This window comes from Melospiza georgiana, chromosome 18 (genome assembly GCF_028018845.1).
Source record: "Melospiza georgiana isolate bMelGeo1 chromosome 18, bMelGeo1.pri, whole genome shotgun sequence".
NCBI classification, from domain to species: domain Eukaryota; kingdom Metazoa; phylum Chordata; class Aves; order Passeriformes; family Passerellidae; genus Melospiza; species Melospiza georgiana.
The window spans coordinates 10,648,437-10,660,499 of NC_080447.1; positions in this window are offsets into that span (position 1 = coordinate 10,648,437).

Genomic DNA, 12,063 nt, shown 5'->3' on the forward strand with positions numbered 1-12,063 from the left:
TGTCTGTTTCATTTTGGGAAAAGCAGACATTTGACTTTAACAAATAAACCTCTGAAACATCAACAAAATGTAATTGGTGCAGAGATATTTGTACCAGTCTTGAGAAAAAGAGACCATATTTCTGTGACATGAGGTGCAGTGTTTTTTGGGGGTTTTTTGAGGGGTAAACTAAGGTGCTTATAACTCATAAGTGATTATAATTAGAATGTCAACTTTGCTCCTTGTCTTCAGGATTTTCTTCAAATTTTACACAGTAGATAAAATGAGTTTTAGAGCTGTTTTGGTTTATCCTTTTAGCATCTGCTCTCTTTTCCCTTTGGCACTTTGGGTAGCCATGAGTATGGAAGTGCAGCTGGCTCCCCTGGGTGTCTCATCACTCCACTTGGCCTGAGGCTTGCAACATTCTTGGGCAGACCCCTGGAAGGGAAAGGGGATCCCAAGGATGGTCAGCTTGACCAGAGAGCACACAAGGAGATGTGTTCAGGTCTGACTGCATGAACCCAGAACCAAGAGGGCTGGGAAGGGAAACCAAGAGTGTTCATACATGTCAGAGCCTGAAAGGATTTACTTCCCTGCATTTCCAATTGCTTGTTTTCTATCTGGGGAAAATCCCTTTTGACAGCCCAGGCGGTGAGCTTCTAATTCCTGTCTCCGGCTCATTTTTCACTTCAATCCCTCAGCGAACGGATTTTAATGCTTGATGGATTCAAACAAAATTATTTCCGTTCCTGTGGCTTTGCAAAAGCCTCTGGGGTGTGTGTGTGCGCACAGGGGAGGAGGGATGGGGCTTGTTTTCGTTCCACTCCAGCAAGCCTCCTCTCCAAGGGAGACCCAGTTCATTTCTTCATTAAGGGCTTTCTTGCTGATGGTTCCTCCCATGCTGTCCTCCTGGCTCCTGGGTCACAGGGGGACCTGTAAAACATTTGCTGTTCCAAGGGGTACAGCCTGCAATGTTCCAGATCAGTGTTTCTGCAGCGAGTGGGGATTCACATAATATGACCATACTGTGCTTCAGGAGCAGCACTGGACTGGGGGGAATAACTGTGGGGAAACTTTCATCCTTCCCAGCTCTCACTGGGATTGAGACACCACCACAGGCTGAGGGGTGGGGTTGGTGCCTGAAGCATTATCTGGGTAATCAGTAGTGTTCAGCACTGACAACTTGTTTGAATGTGTACAAATCACAAATCACCCTGCTGCCATTGTAATGGACAAGTGTTGCTTTTTATTACTTTAAAATTTTTCCTGATTTTATTTAATTAATAATAATTTTATTAATTTTAAATGAATTTCCAGGCTCCCTTGCCAGCAGAAATCACTGCAGGGAGCTGTGCAGGGGCTCTGCTTGCATAACATTCAGTAATCAGAATTTCAGCTGCTCAATGACCATGTGTTTCTGCTGGGCTTCTTCTACAGAGTTCCTGTGTTTGGGAGGCTAAACTATTTAAATGCTCAGTATCTCACCCTTCTATTCAAACCAGATCATTGCATCAAAATTTACAAAACAATTGCTCTATCATACACAGCTCTAATAAGGATTTATAACTAATAAAAGCTAAATATCCTCAATATTCTCTGAAGAATTTAGAGCGTGGCATAAAGTTGATGATATCTGCCAATTTATAAAACTAGTGTTGTTAGGATGTGCTAAGCCCACTTGGTGATACCATATCTAGATTAAGTTGTTTCAACTTATTATAACTGCTCCCAAGCTGTCACATTGTCAAGGCAAAAATCTTGTTCCTGGAGTTGGAAATGTGTTCTGTGTTTCTGTACAGCACATGCCTATCTTCTAGGGCAGCCTCCTCTGTTCACAGCCCCCTGTAATATTTGTTTAGTTACTGATCACCATAAATGATGATCCCTATTGTGTCATGTTTGTAAAGCTGGTGGATCTGGGGACTACAAGGTGTAACCTGTGAGTTTGTTCCTTTTTATCTATCTCTTTATATTATTTCAAACCCCCAGTTCCTCTTCTAACTTCAGTTTTTTTCAGTATGTGTTCTCATTTTTTATTTTGTTAAATACACTGTCTGCAGGTGAGAAGCCCTTTATTAGTGTAGTTTTCTAAGATGTCAGATCAGAGACTGTTATTTTGCATTATAAATACTCAAAATTATACACAGAGTATGTGTTCAAGTTTTAGTTGTAAATACAGTAACTGTACTTCAAGAATAATTTATCTAGTTAATATAGTCTTGCCTGTAATTGTATTTTTATTTCAACTTTGTCAATAATCCTCAAGATTTCAAGCCAGGCGTAATAAATTGAAGTGGTAATGAACTTTGGAACTTCATTAATAAAATGATGCAAAGTCTGTTAGGTGGAAGAGCACACTAATTTATGAACCAATAGATACTACTGGCCTGAATGCTTCAGCTAATTGTTACAGCAAGGGTACAGGCAAGACTAATTTTGCATATCTTTAGATTTCAAAAAAGAAATAAATCTAATTGACAGTTTCCTAAGGATCAATTAGAATTTGAATTCATTGTGAGTAATTTGGATTTACTTGCATCACATCAAATTATCTGATATTAGATATGTATTAGCATCTGACTGCAACAGTTTTATCAACAGGATTTGACAATAAATGATAACTTATTTTAATACTGATTTGCACCACATACTTGAAGTGAGGATAATGGAGACTGGAAGTTATCCACAGGGACAGAACAGTGTCAGTACCACTGGGAAAGCAGCATGCTGGCTTTTTTCTGTCACTTGTCATTTTACTTAGTGACTGAGACCAGTAAACCTTCCCATCATTGGGAAGTCTGAGAGATATGACTGGAGTCTTTCAGCTGGAAAACCAATATCAAGGTTTTCTTTGCATTCCATGTTGTACCAACTTTCCTACCTGTGCTGCCATTGGCTCAATCTAGGGCTTGCTGTGCCTCTGGCACACCAAACAATACTCTTGCCACTACCCTCAAAGTTTTTCAGTCTCCTATTTACTCATTTATCCAGTCTCAATAACCCTTTAATTGTGACAGGCTTATCAGTGTCATCTCTGAATTTTACCTGGATATTCCTTGCTGTATTGTTGTTTTATTTTTTAATTGCATGTAAGACTGCATCTAGCATGGTACTTGTGTGCCATTGCCCAGTGTAGTGAATGTTTTATTTCCTTTAAAGCTGGTAGCATGTTCATTTCCCACTGCAACACTGAGCTTTCCCCTCTGAGCATCTCACTGGAGGTGCACTGCAGAGGACTTGTCCACGTTGTGCACGCTCTGCTGCTGCTGGCAAAATGTGCAAAGCTGATCCATGACATTTCTGCCTTCTTCTGCATGCCAAATATATTCTCAGTTCATCCTGGTTATCATAGACCAAGTGTGGCTGTCCATGATTTGATCTTTGAGCTTACATCTCTCAGATCTCTTATTTGGCGTTTTTTGTGTTTTCATGGAGTTTAGATCTGACTTGCAATTAATTCTGGGCTGGATGACTGCCAGAGGCTGGTTCTTTGACCTTCTGTCAGTTTTGAAAATTTTGAGGGTGAATAAATTCCCTATGAAGAAGACAGACCTTAATTTGGATTTTCTGAAAAATTCTTGGGAGAGACACCCCTTAGTACTCTTTGAAAAGGTAAGAATCAGCCAGGCACATGCTTTTCTTCAGCTTCACTTTCTTTTTTTTTTATATATTTGCCTAAAGAAAATAAATCTTAACATTTCATTTTTACATGAAGTGCACTATCTCATCGTGTATATGGATTTGTAAGGAGTCACTGCCAGAATTAAGTGGAACCTCTTAAACATTTCAAATGCATCAGAACTGAGTATTAAGAAAAGTAAAGCTTCTGATTATCTTCCTTTTGACTGGCATACATGGCTTTTAAATAAACATGGATTCATAGCACATACACATGCAATTTATGTTTTCCCAGTTGCCTTCTGTATTTCCAGACTTTCAGCTCTTCTGGACATCTCTGTAGCTTCTTCTTTTATTCCTGATACCATATGGCATTCCTTAATCCCTCTGCACCCAAACTGCTTTCAAAGTTATTCCTTATTAGTGACGCATTTCCAGCTGTCTCTGCTTAACCCAATGAAGGCTTTGGCCATGGCCCTGCTCCTGAGCCTGGGCAATGGAACCATTTCCAGTCACAGTGGCCAGGGCTGTGCCTTGGGAGGGAACATGCCACAGGCAGTCCCTGCAGCAGGTCTTGGTGTGGGAAGGACACACTGGCAGAGGGGGTCAGTCTCCAGGTTCTTCCAAGAGGAGGACACCTTGTAAGTAAGAAATATATTCAAAATGCAGCCAATACTGTTTGCCTGATTACAACCTGATATTTCAGTAGAACACAATGAAACTATCAGAGCAATTGTTCCCATGAGATTCACAGAGAAATGGCCCAGGCTCTCAAAATAAATACCCTTTAGGGCACTTCCTTGGGATATTGTTTTTGGAAAATATTATCAATCTCCAGAAAATAAATTGAATAAACCTCTGTTTATGTAGCATTGAGCCCTGTAAACGTCCACGCTCATTTCTCTTGGCTGCTGCTCTGGTGTGAGGAGAAGGCATCACCCCTGAGTGACAAAAGTACCAAGTGGGAATTCTGTTCTCACCTGCTCTGCCCAGGACAGCCAGTACAGCCACAGGGCTGTAAATCAGCAGACACTTCTCTCTTCTTGTGCAGATACCTTCTGTCAGAGGGCACATTGCTGAGCAAGAGTCTCTAGGCTCCACTCCTAAGTTTTGTCTTTTTTCTTCTGCACAAGTAGCTGCTGCTGCTGTTATTATTGTTATTATTAATCATCAGTATTGTTTTGTGGTGCTGCAGCTCTATTCCCCTTCTTCTAAGATGTTGTTTCTGCCACAGCCTTTTCTGCCTTTGATCACAACCAAGAAAATGGCTTTGACATTGTATGTATTCCCCTAGCCCACTGCAAAGTCCTAATCCTTCTAATAGCTGGAGGTTTTCAGTTTAAGTCTTTTATTAATATTCAGTCTTAATTGTAAAGCACTTCAGTGATATCCAAAAGCCTGTCTTACATAACAGTCTTATCCACATTTGAGTTCTTCAGAGCTGGAGTGTCAGGAAAAACCTCTGTTTGATCTGCTCGTCTGTCACAGCCCTCATGCCTTTAATGCACAAACCCATTAACAATACCTTTCAACTGTCTAAGCTCAGATAATGTATATTTTTAAATATTTGATATTATTAGAAAGAGTATGACTTGCTGTCATGTACATATTTAAGTGGTGTCGTGAGCAGAGTCTTTATAAAGTCTTCTGGGAGCCTTGTTTGCAGCTCTAAATCATCTGAAAAGTGAAAGAAGCTATAGGAAATTGAGCTAATTAAGACATTTCATAAAGTGCCAGTGATGATAAGATCCTACTATGCCTTAGGTTTTCCTCAGCTGGGTAAACAGGCAAGAGCAACTGGAAACTGGGAAATGCTTCCTTCCTGACAGTGGATATCCCAGAAAGTCACTGAAAAGTAATAGAAGAGAGACCTTTTTGCTAATCAATAATACATTTTTGAATTACAGTTTTTAATATTTAAATTCATTGTAAATGATCATTCACTTTCCTCTTACAGTGATTCAGCTATTTTAGGAAATTGCCAGTGTTTATATATTTTAGTAAAGACTAGGAGTGAGCCTTCACACTAAAACTGGCATATTTACCTTATATAAACCCTTATTTACCAATATGAACCCTTCATGTTTACTTAAGGAGCTGGTTTTCAGAGGATTGATTCAGCTCAGACATGTATTGTTCAGATTGAACAAAGCCCAAAGTGTAAAGATAGCCTGAAGTGAGAGCCCTTCCAGTAAATGAATGCAGTTTTAAAACAGTTTGATGTTATTAATAAGCAGATAAAAGAGAGATCTAAACTTGGGCTTCAGACAGCAAATATTAACATGTCCTTAAAATCTGCCTAAAAAGACAAAGGATATAACAGCACATGTCCACAGTTTGCATTTAGAAGTCGTACCCAGAGGCAGATTTCTGCTTCCTCCAGCTTCTGCACATGCTGTGTTGAAAGATTTTTAGAAGCCTGCAACACTTTCTCCTTTGAATCTGAACAGAGAATCTTAAATCCAAAAGCCTGAGAACCCCTTTGGAAAGCAGATGTTACTTCCTGTTCTTCACATGGAAAGGAACTAAGCCATGGTGCAGTAAAGCTGAAATCCCTGTAGGAACCCTTCACTGGGGGGAAGTACCAGAATTTATCATTTGTGCTTCAAGCAAAATTGTGGGCAGTAAGGGTGGTCATGAACTCCTCTTGTGACAGCAGTTCCCAGTTCCCTGCTTACAACTGGTGTATGTTGGCTGACTGAAAACTGCAAAGCTGAATTTTGCCACTGCACAGATAAAACTACTTATTCTGTATTAATTAATTTGATCCTTTAATAATTATTAAGAGTAGTAGAACTGCTTCTCTAGATGTTTAAAGGAATTGTTAGAAATTACAAAAAACCTACATTTTTCAATATAACTTGATAATTGTATTAATGAGATGTTGTTAGATCCACTACCAAAACATAGCAGCCCTCTGAAATGAGGAATACAAAGCATTTTGCAACAAACTTATTTGTACAGTTGACAAAATATCTGAAATTGAAAGGTAATTTAGGCAGGGTGATACTACCTCAGCTGTAATTTTGTTCAGGACATCAGGTCTTCTATTTAATTATTGAAAAAAAAATATTAGATCCTTATAGATAAGGAATTCTCAGTGCCTTTGTCTGGTTTCCCGTGCCAGTGACCCTGGTAGCAGCATCTTGTCCCTCTCCCTCCACGAGCCTGCTGGCTCAGCAGGGAGGTGGGCATGTGTGCACAGGAGCTGTTTCAGCTGATGCTCAGACAAGGTGTCCTTCCTCACTGCCATCCTAGGGCTGTTTGTCACCTGGAGGGCACTGCTGGCTCTAACAAACCTGACCACATTTTGTAACTCAGCTTCCTTTGTAACAGCTTTTCTTTCTGGTTATAAACCAGATGTGCCAAACCCTGTCTCTCCCTGGAGCTATATTCTACTTACAACTGTGCTGGTTATCTACCAGTATTAATGTTCATTAAATAAAAAATTAGAGAGAGAGCAGCTCTATGGAGAGAGAACAGCTGCCCTGGAGATAATAAGTGATTCGCTGCAGTTGATCCCAAATGAATTTCAACTCACTATAGTTATTTCAAACTCTTGCCTTTGTTGTATAACTAAATTTACATTGTATAATGGAGTTGTTCCATGACACATTTAGTTGTTCAGCTCATATTTTAGTTGTTGGTGTTGAAAGAGTCAAAGCATGAAAGCAGTGCCTACTTTTAGTCTGATTTCCCAGGTGCATCAAAAGTGGCAGAATGAAATATGAGGACTGATGTATGATAATCTTGATACACCTTAATACTCTTCCCACTGGAAAATATCCCTCTCCCAAAATAAATACAAGAGGTCTTCTTTGCCAGGAGACTGGCCTGAGATCTGGCTGCTGGACAATGAGCAAGCAATAGCAATTTATTCAGCTTTGTCCCTAAACTACTTCCAACTCAAATTGCAAGTATCTGGTCTTCAGTGCTGCTCTCTTTCCATTCCCTGAACTAATTCTTTAGGCAGTTGATAAATAACCTCTTTTTTTTTTTTTTTTTTTTTTTTTTTTTTTTTTTTTTTTTTTTTTTTTTTTAACTGGCAACGATTAAATGTTCCTTGTTGAAAAAAAAAAAAGGCAGGCTTTTTACCTGATAATCAGGAATCCTTTTAAATGCAGCTGAAGGGTCCACCTGTCTCTCTGAAAAGCAGCCATACTCCTGAAGTCCAGATCACATTTCACGAAGAGATGACTCCATCACATATGTAGTTCATTGTGCTTGTAAAAGATCTGCATGAGCTTGTGAACTTTGCTCTTACCAAAGAGCTTTGCTCAGGTCTTCTGAAAAGTGGAAAATTATGAAGGGATTTAATTTTCTCCCTCCTAAGTTAATTGTTGCTCTCAGTGTAAACCGAAGACAAGCTGACCAACTGAGCATCCCTTTGTTATTTACTATTTGTCATATTATCATTTTATGCCTCCACACTGTGTCAAATGAAGAGACAGACCACTGCCACTGCTAAAACCACGTCAGTTTTGCTTCAGCGATTTTCAGAGGTTTGGGGTTTTTTCCTGGAACCTGTACTCAGACCTTCAATGTGCTTCCTGCCTGCCTTGTAGCTCACCTCCACTTGCACAGCAGTGCTTTCTGCAGAGATGTGACTGTGAAGTTGACTGTAGTTTGGCAACAGAGATGTCTGATATGAAAGAGGTGACATTTGCCAGCCGTGGGCTCTACAACTGCAAAGCTGAGGCAGCTGTATCAGCTTAATTAATTGCATTCCTAGCTGTATGAACTGAGACTGAGACTCAGAAAGGGTGTGTAGGAAGGAGGTAGGGTGAGGAGTAATTCCAGGAAAATTATTTACTTTTGTTACATTCCTGGAGTAGGAAAGGTTGCATCCCTCCATAGCAGTCTGGCTAGAGTTAGGCCATGCATGGTAGCTCAGGGAGCCCAGTTGTATCTGTTCCATTGAAAAGCAAAATTTCTGTTACATTTCTCTCATGTTATTTGTTTTTACAAGCTAAGAAAGGGTTGGGGCATCATCTCTGTGTGAAATGTGGTCTCCTTCTATGACTGGCCTCTCATGTGCCAACAACATGAAGCTCTAGAGGCAAGCCCAGATCTGTGCCCTCCCAAAGCATCACAGTGAAAAGGTTTGGTGCTTCTCTTTGGAAACAATTCCCCTCTTCCACACTCATGATTGCACTTACCTGTTTTTCCCCCTGCAAGCTTTGTGGGCACAGCCTGGCCCTCTAGCCAGTCCTGTATATTTACATTATAATGTACAGGGAGCTTCACCTTTGTCCCTACACACTTCTGTCCCTTATCTCTCTGTCATCTGGCTTTTCTGCAATTGTGTTTTTCCTGTCATTCATCCATTTCTCTTGTGGACTGTTATTTTTGTTCCATTGCCCTTCATCCTCCTTTCCCATTCCTGTAGTTATTACAGGATCTCACTGCAGCCTTTCCACCTTCAATGCTATTTGACCATAGAAAACAGTGACATCCAATCTATCTGCCACTGTCCTGACAAACACAAAGGGAAGTTCTCTCTTTGCAATCAGGATGCAAGTAACCTGAAGGATGGATTTGAGCACAGGGATTACAGCTGGAACAATAATGCCTTTGTAATACTGTCAGGATTATTCCCCTCCTGTGGAGAAAAACTTGAAAAGCAAAACCCAGTCTTCAAGCAAACAGGATCTCCAGCTGTCAGTGCTTTTGCTTCCTCTGGAGGAGACACATGCCTGTCTAAATACAATATGCCTGAAGACCAACACTTGGCATCTAATGACTATTGAAACATGATGTGTTTCTAAAATCCTCTGAAAGCAATGGAGGGGAAAGGGAAAGACCTTAAATGGGGGCTAGGCAGTTCATCTTCTGCTACAGGACAGATTCCTGATCAGTTTCCTGATTCTCAGCCCAGGCCAGCTTAGATTTTAGTTTGCTTTAGCAAATTGTTTGTATGACATCATACTTACCCTAGATGATTCTATTCTTGAAAATGCAGGTGGGAGAAATAATAAAGACTAGAAAAACCATCACAGACATTTTGTCCCTTCTCATCAACAGCTTGCTGGAGACTTTTTTTTTAATGAGCAGTGCTCACAATTTTACTCATAAACTCCTTTTCTAGGCTTTTAACTGAAATGGAATTCAGGGCAGGCAATGCAGCCCTTGTTTGTTTTAACAGTATTCCCATTTTTGTCAAAAATTTTCTCTATGCACAAGTGAAGCCAAAAGGAATTGACCAAACCCTTTCCCCAAAAATGCTCATGCATTTGCTCACGGGCTCGCTTTTTGATAAGCACTCTCACAGAAAGGCACGATTTTACACTTGCAGGCAGTGCTGTTTGTCACTGCACGCTGGAATTGGATCTACCTTCCCCCGCCAGCCTCAGGCTGCTCACTTGCTCCAGAATCCCCCAGGTCCAGGAGGGAGGCACAGCTCCTCTCTGCCTTGGCCTTGGACTGAATCACACGGGTAGTTTAACTCAGCTCTGGCTGGGGAAGCAGCGAGCGTGCCTGTTACATAATATAATCTTCATGTCTTGAGGATTCAGGCCTGTCCTCTTTTGTGCTGCCAGATGGAAGAGGAGCCACGCTCTCTCTGGAGAGATGTCCCTGCACATCTCGCTGCTCAGCTGTGCTGGAATTAATGTGCTTCTCTCTGCAGTGGGGCACTGTTGTTCCCTGGCATTTGGCTCCAGAATAACTAGCTCTTTAGTATGCAGTGGATGCTATGCAGCCACTGGGATCCCAAGATTAATTTGTCTAGAAAAAGAGATACACGAAGAACCTCCAAAAGGAATTTGTGGGAGGATGTACTCCAGATTCTCTCAACTGCTAAGGTTTGTTCCCAGCTGAAGCCCAGATACAGATGTTGTGGACAGCCAGGTTTCTGCTTTGTGCTCTCACTCTGTCCCATTACAGTTTTTTCAGCTGCTGCTGCTGCTGTTTTGTTACTCGATTCTGTAACATGGCCCCTGTCTGCACTGTTATTGCCTCTGTTAGTCAGGCCGTTTCATGCCCTGATCCCTGACGTGCTCTCCAAAGTGATGAATCACACCTGCACTGGTGAGTCCCTTCTCACTAATGAGACATATGCTCCAAATTCTGCAGTGCTCAGTTGATTGAGGCAAGGAGCTACAACCCACCTGTAGACAGAAATGGCACTACAGTCCTCAGGAATAGCTCAAAAGACCCCAAGGAGGGTGAGGGCAGTGTTAGTCAAACTAGCAAGGAATTTTATCTGTGGGACTTCCTCACAACAATGCCTCATCAGCACCAGCTGGAACTCCAAAAACAGCAGCCTCTCTAGAAGCAATCTTACATCCTGATGGAATTAACTCCCCAAGACATGGAACTATTGAGAAATATTCCTTTCAGCCTCCTGCTACCTCTGAGATTCCTGGCAGAAGAACCCCTGTGGCAGCCATGGCTCCAGCAATGCAGGTGCATTTCCTGCAGGGAAAGCCAGGAGAAATATTCCAGCCATGAGTAGCGATTCTGCACTGCTGACAACAAACAGGAGCAGCCTGTTCTGAAATAAAAACCAGCCCACAACAAAACCCCAAAAGGTACCTTGGCTATAATTAGGAGCTGAAATGACACTGCAGGTTTGAGTGGAAAGTCGGTGCTAGACAAACATCCCTGCCATGAATCCCTTCAACAGCCCATTTAGCCACCACAACAGCTGCTGCCAAGTGTCCTGAGCAGGACAGGGGCAGAGGGGCCAGCCTCTTCTGCTCTCTGCCATCCATGGGATGGATGGAGGGCACCTTGGGCAGGAATTGCACATGGCTGCTGTGCATCTGATGCTGATAGCACAGCTGATGAGATGAAGCAACGTTGAGCCAGGGCTGCAGCATTTTCCTCTTTCCATGGCAGCTTTGCCCTGACCAGCACTGTATCTATAGTGGTGGGGGCACAGGCTGCAATGGGACCCCAGGCTGCAGAGAAGTTGCACTTGTATTGTTGCAGAGAAGATTGTCATCCCATAGTAACTGCTGTGCATGTGCCAGCAAGAGCAGAGTGAGCATGAGTAAGCTTATTATGCGATAATCACACCTTCATCTTTCTGGGCAGATAAACTGCTGAGGTATCCAAGTCTGGCAGTGAGGCACAATCACTGTCTGAGGATGAGCAAGAAGCAACTGGGACCTTTCCCCATTGGAAACATGTCTGATTTGATGCCATTATCTCTTTCTGTTTTTAAACAGAACATCGTTATTGAACCACCTGTTGCCACTTAATTACCTGTGTTAGATTACAAAGATGTTAAGTTATTGGCTTTTTAGGTACAAACTCCTTCATTTTTATATCCTTGCATGATGTCTCCTAGCAAAGCTTTTATGTCCATTTCAAAAGCTGCATTAAAACTTCTCCTGTGAGCTGTGTCAGGGACACAGCAGCCCAGCCTCCTGTCCTGAACTTTGCGAAATCTGGATCAAGACTTTGAATCCTCTCTGCTATAGTGATCAGACCTATAGGTGCCGACCTATGGGGCAGTGT